The 11,351-nt window shown below is 41.9% G+C and overlaps 1 protein-coding gene across 1 annotated transcript in view; it reads left to right on the forward strand.

Moving 5' to 3' along the window:
* The window catches only part of LOC130222020 (gastrula zinc finger protein XlCGF57.1-like), a 752,525-nt gene that overhangs the window by 453,936 nt on the left and 287,238 nt on the right, over positions 1-11,351 (forward strand). The gene's annotated exons all lie outside the window — the stretch shown is intronic.

The raw sequence follows: 11,351 nt of genomic DNA on the forward strand, positions 1-11,351 counted from the left end.
ATCTGGTAGACCCTCTGTCATGAATGTTTTCATCCTCATCCATAAAATATTATCTACCATATTAAAATTGCCACTTTTACTTAAAAAATATTCCATTGTTCTTTTCCATGCTGCCTTATTTTCTTCATCCAAATATTTCTTTACCATTTTCACTCTTAAGCTGTTTTTTCTTTGCTCCACGTCTATTAAACCTAGTCCCCCTTTGCCCACTTCTCCAATCAAGGTTGCGTATGCTATTCTTGGAGGCTTTCCTTCCCATAAAAAATCTAAAAAACATTTTTTCAGCCTTTTTTCCATCCACAGTGGCATTGATGACACATATAAAATATTCCATAATTTAGAAACCATTAAAACATTCAAAATTAAAACCCTCCCCTTCAAAGTTAAAGACATTAATTTCCAAAACCTCAGCCTTCTTTCAATCCCTCCTAACATTTCCTCCCACATAGTTGCTTCTGCTTTCTTTTCATCCGTCCCAACTACAATGCCTAAAATTTTAATTTCATCCATTTCCTTGAATGTAAAATGTCCAGATAAAGCCTCAGTTCCTCCAAATCTGAAATATACTGTTTTATCTTCGTTTATTTTAGCTCCTGAACCCTTGCAAAAATGTTGCACTGTTTTCATTGCTTGCTTTACACTTGCCAGATCTTGTAGTATTAATGTAGTATCGTCAGCATATTGAAATATTTTATTCACTCCCCCCTCTACCTCTATTCCTTTTATTCGTTCCTCATGCTTCACAGCTAATCCCAGTGGTTCTGCAACTAAGGCATACAGTAGGTGAGAGTTCAAAGTGGCTATTACCGCCGTGGCTTATACCGCCGCCGTTTGAAATAACTGCTGCTCTGTTTTTAGTGTAAGACCGCAGTTTGTGAAAAAGCCACCAGGGGGCGCAAAGGGACGGGATGCGAACGGAAAGAAATAGCCTTTACAGCAGCTTTAAATATGCTACTGTGCTTGTAAATGATATTAAACAATAGGTCAAAGCATTATAAGTCCTTCATTAATCATTTAAAATTTGTTAACACACTTTATTGTTAACTTTTTAAGTGCAAAGAGGACTCGTTTGGAATTGAAGAAATAAAAGACAACTAGCATGAAAGCACAAACATTCAGTACAATAAGTAGTCTTAAATAAATAAATAAAGCAGTCTTTTAGCCTGCTTTTAGTGTTTGCCGTTTTGATAGGACTAAGACAAGACTTTTTCATTTATGTTTTTATTTATGTTTTTATTTACATTTTCGTTGTTGATTATATTTTACTATCTTATTTTATGTCTGAATTATTGTACATAATAATAAACGAATAATGAAAATAAATTAAAAATCTTAGCTGATGTTTCGGAGTCAAAAGAATATATTAAAGAGAAATGTTCTTTTAACAGTCCCTATATATTTAATCTTTTTCTTTCTTTTTTTCCTGTCATTTCTCTTCAGCAAATTATATTTTTTAAAGCTGCTTGATTCTTTTAAAACCGAAAGCAGAGCCCGTCAATTGGTGTTTTTCCATAAGATACGTTTATCCTACGATAATTTATCCTCTGATCCTTTTGCATAAAGGTTTTAATAAAAAAAAACAGGTCACTTAATTACTTTCGATGTGCTAAAATATTTGTTAAACGAATGTTATTTAAAAAAAGCATATGCACATATTACAATTGTAAAATAGTCTAAAATGCATGGTCTAGTCAGAAATAAAGGAAATTAGTTATATTTAATGCATAAAATAGGCTAGCCTTTTTATAAATTGAGTTTAATTGATTTTAAACTTTTAATTGCATTTTAATGTCCTGTATAAATAATAAAAGTTGCATCAGATTGACGAAAAAACGAATATTAATACCTGCAAACAGGGCCACGGTTACTTTTTTTTCACTGACTGGCATGACTGGCAAACGCGTCAGAAAAAAAACAGCTGAATCTCTGCGAATATTTGGTTAACTTATAAAACAAATGTCTGGTTTAGTGATGTTAGTAATGCATAGAAAAATGCAAAGCAGAATTCTCCTGAGCTCATTAAACCACTGATGACAGCGACGGAATCACTGGCCCACCACGTTCTTACGAACATATTTTATTTATTAAAGGTATTATTTCATTGACCTGAACATAACCAGTTATAATGTAATTACTAACCCATCGTTTAAAGCAGGCAACACTCTATTGAGCTATGTTCTGTGTTTTTACTTAAAAATATTTTCGTTTTGGCGAATGCTTGGAGCGTAATATAGATATTTTAAATAACAGGTAGTAGGGGTGGGCGGTACACCGGTGTCATAGTCATCACCGGTGTGACATTGCGCCACGACATGGATTTTCTAATACCGTCAATACCGTAATAAATCAATTATGCACCTTGAACGGCTGCATTTACATCAATAATAGCTAATTCTAAATAATAAGGCATTCAATTTTCTTCAAACGTTCAGTTGTGGTCTGAATACATGTCCTTATACTACAGGGCTCGAAATTGCAACCATTTTGGTCGCATGAGCGCCCGAAATTTAATCCATGCACCCTCATAATATATTTGGGAGCATTTGTGTGTCTGAATATAATGAACAGGGAGATTTTGTTACTGCAGGAAATACAAACGGCTGAAGAGTGAAAAGTGCACAGGTTTGCAAACCTCCCCTAAAGTTATAATAATAATAATGGCGCAGATGACAGCGATCATGACATGAGGTAAATGTTGATCCGCCAGCTGAGATCAATCGAGTGTTTTCGGAGAAGGTGCCCGAATCTTGATGCGTTGCATTCACCGCGTGTTCAGCGCAAATGTCCGCTAAATATAAAATCTAACACTGTACACATCATCGCCAAAGAAACTCACCTTTACTAAGTTTACACTGAAACTACGGCTCATAACAAAGAGCGGAATTGCGCCGGTGGTCATCATGAGAATCCTGCTCTGTCTGCTCATAAATTGGTGCGGCTGACTCGCCTGCTTTATTCCACCAACACAGAGAAATGAAGATCAGCTCATAACGAGACTGAGCATTTACAATGACCCAAACCGAAACTATTAAAGAGTGATAGAAGTGAGACTTTCTTTTGTCCGTTCTTCCTTGAGATGTTTTTTATTTTGCTATTGAAAGTAATTCCATGATATTATGCCGTCACCGTTCAAAAGATAGAAACATTCATTTTCATAAGGCCCCATATTTAATGCGGTTTCGTTTTTAAACGCATAGGTTTTGTTACGCCATCCGTCCTATAGGAGTTTTGGATTTTGTGTATTCATGTTTGTGAAAAACACTTAATAGTGGAGACCCCTTCTCCCTTCTCATAACCAAAAGCTTGTCTGTCAGGTGTTAAATAGACATGTTAAATCATGTCTATTTAAGTGTCTTTAATATGGTGTATAGATTATTATGCGTTATTGAAACATCAAGGGGGACGCAGCAAAGTCACTTATGAATTAAAATTGTATTATTTTAAGCAATTTTATTATTTTATGCAACAGCCTTACATTTAAAACGGAAACTTAACGGCGATTATAATCAAAAAGAACTCAGCCTATAAGGCTAGATGTTTTCTTTCCCTTATTTATTAATTTATTTGTTCATGTGTTTGGCGCATGTAACTCGTGTGCCATCGGAAAACTAGTGTAATGACGGCAAGCCATCTTTCCCAGACTCGGGGCAAAGTCCTGCCTCTCCTTTCACTCCGTCCTGAAGCCCCAGCTGGCCCTCCTGGCATCCTCTGCGTAAAGATGCTGGATAAGTTGACGGTTCATTCCGCTGTGGCAATTACAGACTAATAAAGGGACTAAGCCAAAAAGAAAATGAATGACGAATGAATGAATGAATAAATAAATAATAAGAATAAAATAAAAATAAGGTAATAATCTTTACACACAGATGCCGCGTAAGTGGCCTTTTTTAATTTAGAGATGGTACATTTGAATTGCCTCTGCCACTTCTTCCCCCACCTCAAACCTGAAAGTTGAAGAGAGAACTATATTCTTTGAATAAAACTATTGAGCTATAAAGGGAAAAAACGCAGAAGAAATTTGTCATTATATTAATTTTAGCACAGCTGCCAGTCATTTTCACATTCGTTTTTCAGTTAGGGATTAATATTAAAGTAGCCTAGTAAAAATGTCTATACTATAATATTATAATTTGTTATATCCATTATTATTATTATTATTATTATTATTATTAAGCTATACAATTGACAAAATGCAGAACCCTTAAAAAAATTTGCTTTCATTTTGACATAGCTAAAGCACACGTTTAAAGTTATGTAAAAAAAACATCCCATTCTACAGCAGCAGTCAAGTTAGGACACTTAAAAATGCCTTTTGCGTTTGAAGATGATCGACCTGCGAAGTTATGTTTACAGTGTTATAAAAGAAAAAGGTAGGCTATTTAGTGCGTGTGGATTTACCGTAGACAGGCTTTCTGTTTGATAATGCCTAAAAATGTAAGTAAGTAACACATTAATTTAGCAACTATTTTTAAATGGCATTTAAAATTTAAATTCATTTTTTAATTTAATTAACATTTAAATATAATTTAATTTAAAACATTATTTTTTCCTCGCTGATTTTGGTTGGGTAATAAAGCATGATGACTCAGATATGATCTAGTTAGCTTGCATGTGTGGGCATATTTTGACGTCTTTACCTAAAACTTTAAACATTTATAATATTTAAAATAAAACGGAAAGAAATAAGGAGACTAACATAATTTAAACCACTTATTTGGTGCTTAAACCACCTTCTTCAGTCTGCTGCCATCACACACACACACACACACACACACACACACACACACACACACACACACACACATATTAATTTATATATATTTGGTTGACAATAAATAAATAAAAGAAAGAATTAATGCATGAATTCTACAGTCTGCTTGTGCCTCTATGTTTGTTAGTTACTGGAGACATCCAGTAAGACACAGTCAAATATTCAGTCCAAATGCACTGGAGAGACCTGAAACATGTTAATTTTTCCTTATTGGCTATATGACATTTAGATGTTGCATATTATTCTGTGGTCTTAAGGAAAGTGTTAAGTATTTCAGCACATAAGAGCAAATATAGCTTATAGCCCATTTCGTTGCGCTCGGCAGCTTTTCACTAATAAAGCTCTTCATGTAAATTTCATTTTTCAATTTTAGCACGTCATATAAAAACATCGCCCTTGCGCCCTCATTTATGATATCCTGCCGCCGGGCCTGCTATAGCGAAACTTTATTGTTTGAGAAGAAACAAAAACGGAAACTGTGCATAAAAACCTGGCTGGGAAGACGGCGATAACATGAATTTTCTGTTCTTCAACGAGAAAAAAAAAAATCGCAGACACGACACAATGACGGCGTTAATTATACAACGCAGTGTTTACGATCATATTAACAACTAACATTAATATCAATAACTCATCTGGCTTTAGACTTTACCTTTTAGATCTTGTTCTTGTCGGCGCAATATAAGTTTATTGCATGTATAGCTACGAATCAGATTATGAAGAATGATTAAGAGCATGCTTTTCCTTTATTTCATCCTTTCCGTAAGGTGTTTTATTTATTTATTTATTTATTTATAATTTTTTAAATAATGATGACAATATTCACTGTCTAAGCATTCCTCAGTATACTACCAACAAATTACGCCCCTGTACCCAAGTAGCCTACCTAAGTTAATTTACATTTCATGTAAAAATTAAGAAATCAAAAAAGACCAAAGTATTATGCTTAATATCCGTACAAACGAACATGTTTGTTGTTTAACTTTCGTTGATAAAACAACACAATACAGCCTATAATAATGTAGGCTAGTTAAATAGAAATAACTTTAACTGCTTGAAACAGTAAACGTTACATTTTAGAAACTTCACAAATACTAATCAATAATAATATAAATAGTAACGAAGAACAAAAATATTAGCCTAGGCTTGTAACAACATAAGTCAAAAAAAACTGCGTCTCTCCGCCTTTTGTTTTCTATTCATATTTTAAATTCTTTGCCAGAAAAACTAACATGTTGACTTTGTTCGGTTTAAGCGGAGACTTATTTGAGATTACAATGTTTCCAGCAGCACTGAGTCGGTGTGCCTGTAGCGCATGCAGATACTTTTTCGCAACCGTGGCAAAGAGGGTATCTTGCTCCGCCGCCTGCATTTCTCGGAAACCAGCTCTACATTGCGGAGCGGCGCGTTCTCAACTACCAAATATGCTGCTTAATTTCTCATCAACGTCTACTATTTATCAGTTTCTCTTTTGTATTTGGCCATTTTTGAAAAGGCCTCTCTGCCATACCTGGCTGGACTAGCTGGGCATTTGCGTTCAGTAGATGACACCGGAGCTGGCTCCACATTTAATGGGCTGGGTGACATGACCGCAGCTCTGGAGGTTCGACGTGTTTGTCCATTTAACACTTATTTTTCTAAACAAGCCCAACAAATAGCTTCATCCTAATTATTGATTCGCCTTTCTCTTTCGCCACGAATCCAAAATGTTTCCAGATTGGGGATGTAATATAAGTTTTCCAGCGAGGTTCATGGCTGAACTTAAACTTGCTGTATCACGTCTATGTTATGAAGCGGACAGGAGACAGAGGTAAGGAAACGTTAGGGTGTTTATTGAATGACAACAAGGAGCACATGAAGGATAGCCAGGAGGATCAGGAATGATGTTGGGGTCTTTTCCTCCGTGGCTGGGTAACAGGAATACACGAGGATGGACAGCACACACCAGATACAGCTGACAGAGGATGACACAGACTTGGAAGGACTGGAAGACAGGACGATTCGGGAGGACCAGGAAGACTAGGAGGAATACAAGAGAACAGGTAAGTAAATCGTTTGTTTAGCTGAGGATGACTACGCTGAGTGGTCGCTCAGTTGTCCGCTTTCGTCGAGACGAGCCCGGACAATGAGCGACTGGAGTGCTGTGCTTTTATCTGGTGCTCGTGAATGTGATGCAGCTGTGTGCTCATTAGAAGTCAGGTGATGGTGATCTTCGTGAGTGGGGGTCGTGAGAGCCTGACCAATCCATGACAGTACCCCCCTCCCCAGGGCCCGCTCCTGAGGGCCGACACCTCCGACGCCGTGGTGGTCTCCCTCTGCCTCTAGGCGCTGGGAACTCAGGGTGGCTCTCATGAAACTCCACCATGAGACTAGGATCGAGAATATCAGCTCTGGGAACCCATGTCCTTTCTTCGGGGCCGTACCCTTCCCAGTCCACCAGGTACTCCAACTGGCCACCACGACGTCGGGAACGCAAGATCTCCTTCACTGCGTAGACGGCTCCTTCTTCTAGGAGCAGTGGAGGAGGGGGTTCCTCTTCGTGGTCAGGCTCTGTGGAGGGAAGAACAGGATCGTGATAGGGTTTCAGGAGTGATACGTGGAATGTAGGGTGAATACGGTAGTGAGAGGGTAATTGTAGTTTGTAGGTGACGGGGTTAACCTGTTCCACGATGGTGAAGGGACCAACAAATCGGGGACTTAACTTGCGAGAGGGCAGTCGCATGCGTATGTCCCGGGTGGATAGCCACACCTTTTGTCCGGGTGTGTATCTGGGTTCTTCAGACCTTCTTCTATCGGCGGTTACCTTGCTTCGACGGACTGCCCTCTGCAGATGTTGATGAGCCTCGTCCCAGACTCTCTCGCTCTCCCGGAACCAGTGATCCACTGCGGGGACATCAGATGGTTCGCCATCCCAGGGAAAGAGCGGTGGTTGGAAGCCCAGGACGCACTGGAATGGCGTGAGTCCGGTGGAGGGTTGCCGCAGTGAATTTTGGGCATATTCTGCCCAGCCCAAATACTGGCTCCAGGAGCTCTGGTGACCACTGCAGAAGGTCCTCAGGAACCGTCCCACCTCCTGAATCTTCCTCTCTGTCTGCCCGTTGGTTTGGGGATGATATCCAGAAGAGAGGCTGACGGCCACACCTAGGAGCTTGAAGAAGGCTTTCCATAGACGTGAGATGAACTGTGGACCTCTGTCCGACACAATATCTTCTGGAATACCAAATGACCTGAAGACTTGATTAAAGATATTGTCGGCTGTTTCAAAGGCTGTGGGAAGACCTTTCAGAGGGATTAGTTTGACAAACTTTGAGAATCTATCTACTATGACTAGAATACAGGTATTACCTTCTGACGAAGGGAGATCAGTGATAAAGTCCACTCCTAGGTGTGACCAGGGACGGTTCGGAATCGGCAAGGGATGGAGCTTTCCAGCGGGTAGATGACGTGGGCTCTTGGATTGGGCACAGTCCTTACAGCCCTGAACATATTGCCTCACATCCCTTGCCATGTTTGGCCACCAGAATCGTTGGGATACTAGCGAGAGAGTATTGTTGATCCCTGGATGTCCAGTGCCTAGCGAGGTATGTAAGGAGTGGATCAGATCTACCCGGTGTTCAGGTGGTATGAACTGCCGATGAGGAGGGCATCCCGGCGGAGCAGGGGCTTCCGGAGTGGCAACGACTGGAGGAGCGTTCCAGGTGATCGGACAAATGGAGATGTGTTCGGGAAGAATCTTCGTTGGGAGTTCTTCATGATCGTGATGCTCGTGTAAACGAGAGAGAGCGTCTGCTCTTAGATTCTTGGGTCCTGGACGATAGGAAATGGAGAAATCAAAACGTGAGAAGAAAAGTGACCATCTGGCTTGACGTGGACATAGTCTCTTGGCCTCTTTGATATATTGGAGGTTTTTGTGATCTGTGATCACCTGGAACGGATGTTTGGCTCCCTCCAACCAGTGACGCCACTCCTCCAAGGCTAGCTTGATTGCTAGCAGCTCCCTGTCTCCTATGCTGTAATTCTGCTCCGCCGGGCTCAACTTCCGAGAGAAATAGGCACAGGGATGCAGTCGGGGCGGTGTATCATGATGTTGAGATAATACTGCCCCGACGCCGGTGGTGGATGCGTCCACTTCCACCACGAAAGGAAGATTTGGGTCAGGATGAGTCAGGAGTGGGGCCCTTGTGAACTCCTTCTTAAGAAGGCGGAAGGCTGCGGCTGCTTCTTTGGTCCACTCCAGTCCTTTGGGTTTACCCTTGAGGAGATTAGTGAGAGGTGATGTAATCCTGCTGTAGTCCTTGATAAACCGTCTATAAAAGTTAGCAAACCCAAGAAACCTCTGGAGCTCCTTAATGGAAGTGGGTTCTGACCAGGATAGAACAGCCTCAATTTTCTTCCCATCCATACGTATACCGGTTTGATCAATGATGTATCCCAAGAAATGAATCGACTTCTGGTGGAATGAGCATTTCTCCGCTTTGAGGTAGAGGTGATGTTCTCTCAATGTGTGTAGGACCTCCGCAACGTGTTGGCGATGTTCGGCCTCACTCCGGGAGTAAATGAGGATGTCATCTATGTACACTATTACAAAGTGGTGAAGAAACTCCCGGAGGACTTCATGAATGAAGTTTTGGAATACGGAGGGGGCGTTGACCAGACCGTAAGGCATGACCTCATATTCATAGTGGCCAGTAGGGGTCACGAATGCTGTCTTCCATTGGTCCCCCTCACGTATTCTTATCAGATTATACGCGCTGCGGAGGTCCAATTTAGTGAAGACTTTAGCTTCTCGGAGCTGTTCCAAAGCGGCTGGTACCAGAGGAAGGGGATATCGGTATTTTACTGTACCGTTATTTAGGACCCTGTAGTCGATGCATGGACGCAGCCCTCCGTCCTTCTTGGCCACAAAGAAGAAGCTTGAGGCGGCTGGTGATTTTGAGTGACGTATGTACCCCTGACTCAGAGCCTCCCTTATGTAATCTTCCATTGCCTGATTCTCTGGAAGCGAGAGCGGGTAGATCCTACCTCTTGGCAACTGGGCATCTGGAACTAGGTCGATCGCGCAGTCCCATGGCCGATGCGGCGGTAGCTGGGAAGCTCTCTTGGGGCAGAAGACATCATGAAAGGAGCTGTACTCCTTAGGAATGTGGATAGACTGCTTCTCAGGAGGGCTCTCGACCGATGTTGCAAAACAAAGAAATGGGGTTCCGACCTTGAAGAGGGAGATTTGGAAAACAGGTAGGTGTACATCCAGATCCCCATTTCTTTATCTCTCCTGTGCCCCAAGAGATGATGGGATCGTGCTTCACCAGCCACGGGCGCCCTAGAATGATGTCCATATTTGCACCCTCCAGAACCAGAAATTGAATCCTCTCTTGATGTAACAGCCCCACTTGAAGAAGGATGTCTTCGCATTGTCGATGGATACGGGTCGAAGATCGAGTGCACTGGGTTATCGGTTGTATCTGGTATATATGCGAGGACGCCTCAGTACGGAGGTGGAGTTGACGACAGAGGGATTGGGAGATGAAGTTCCCTGCTGACCCGGAGTCGATGAGGGCTGTGACAAGGAGAGAAATAGAGGCAGTAGTTATTTGTACGGTGGTAGTAAGTGGTTTACATTGTTCAATATTCGTACTGAATACACTCACTGAAGTCCGAATGGGACGAAGGGGACACTCCATACGGGTGTGTCCACTGACACCGCAGTATAGACACAGACCCCGGGTCAGCCTCCTCTGTCGTTCCGCTGATGTCAGTCTTCCAGACTCTATTATCATGGGTTCTGGTTCTGGAGAGGCTGTTGACTCAGGCGATTGGAGGAGTGCAGACGAGGGGGTGATGGTGTCCTGTTGATAGGAACGGAGACGATCGGAACATCGGAGAGAATGTTGGATGAATCTCTCCAGACCCATTGTATCATCTAATGTGGCCAGCTGGATTCGGAGAGTGGGTTCCAAGCCGAGCCGGTACGTGGTCAACAACGATCTCTCATTCCATCCACTTGCAGCTGCTAGAGTGCGAAACCGGAGAGCATATTCCTGTGTAGATAGAGTACCTTGCTTTAGATGATACAGCTGCTCTCCAGCGGCTACTTCCCCATCAGAACGTCCAAACACCTCTTTGAAATACTCCGTGAAGGTAGTGATGGAATTCATGACCGGCCCGGCTTGGTTCCAGATCGTCTCAGCCCATTTAAGTGCAGGTCCAGAGAGTAGTGATACGATGTAGGCGATCTTTGACTTATCTGTGGGATATAGAGAAGGTTGCATTTCGAATATGAGGGAACATTGTAACAGAAAACCATTGCACTCCCCCGCTCCGCCTGAGTAGGGCGCTGGTCGGGCCATGGGACTGGAAGGAAGGGCCGAAGAAGAAACTGTGGAGGCGGAAGTGCTCGGTGCTGGTGGTGCGTTGGAAAGTGGAGCTGGTGGCTGTAGAATCCGCTTCAACTGGTCCACCAGCTCTTGAAAGTGATCGAGGGTGCTCATGTTGTCGTCGTTATGGGTCCGGGCTTCTGTTATGAAGCGGACAGGAGACAGAGGTAAGGAAACGTTAGGGTGTTTATTGAATGACAACAAGG

This window comes from Danio aesculapii, chromosome 4 (genome assembly GCF_903798145.1).
Source record: "Danio aesculapii chromosome 4, fDanAes4.1, whole genome shotgun sequence".
NCBI lineage: Eukaryota > Metazoa > Chordata > Actinopteri > Cypriniformes > Danionidae > Danio > Danio aesculapii.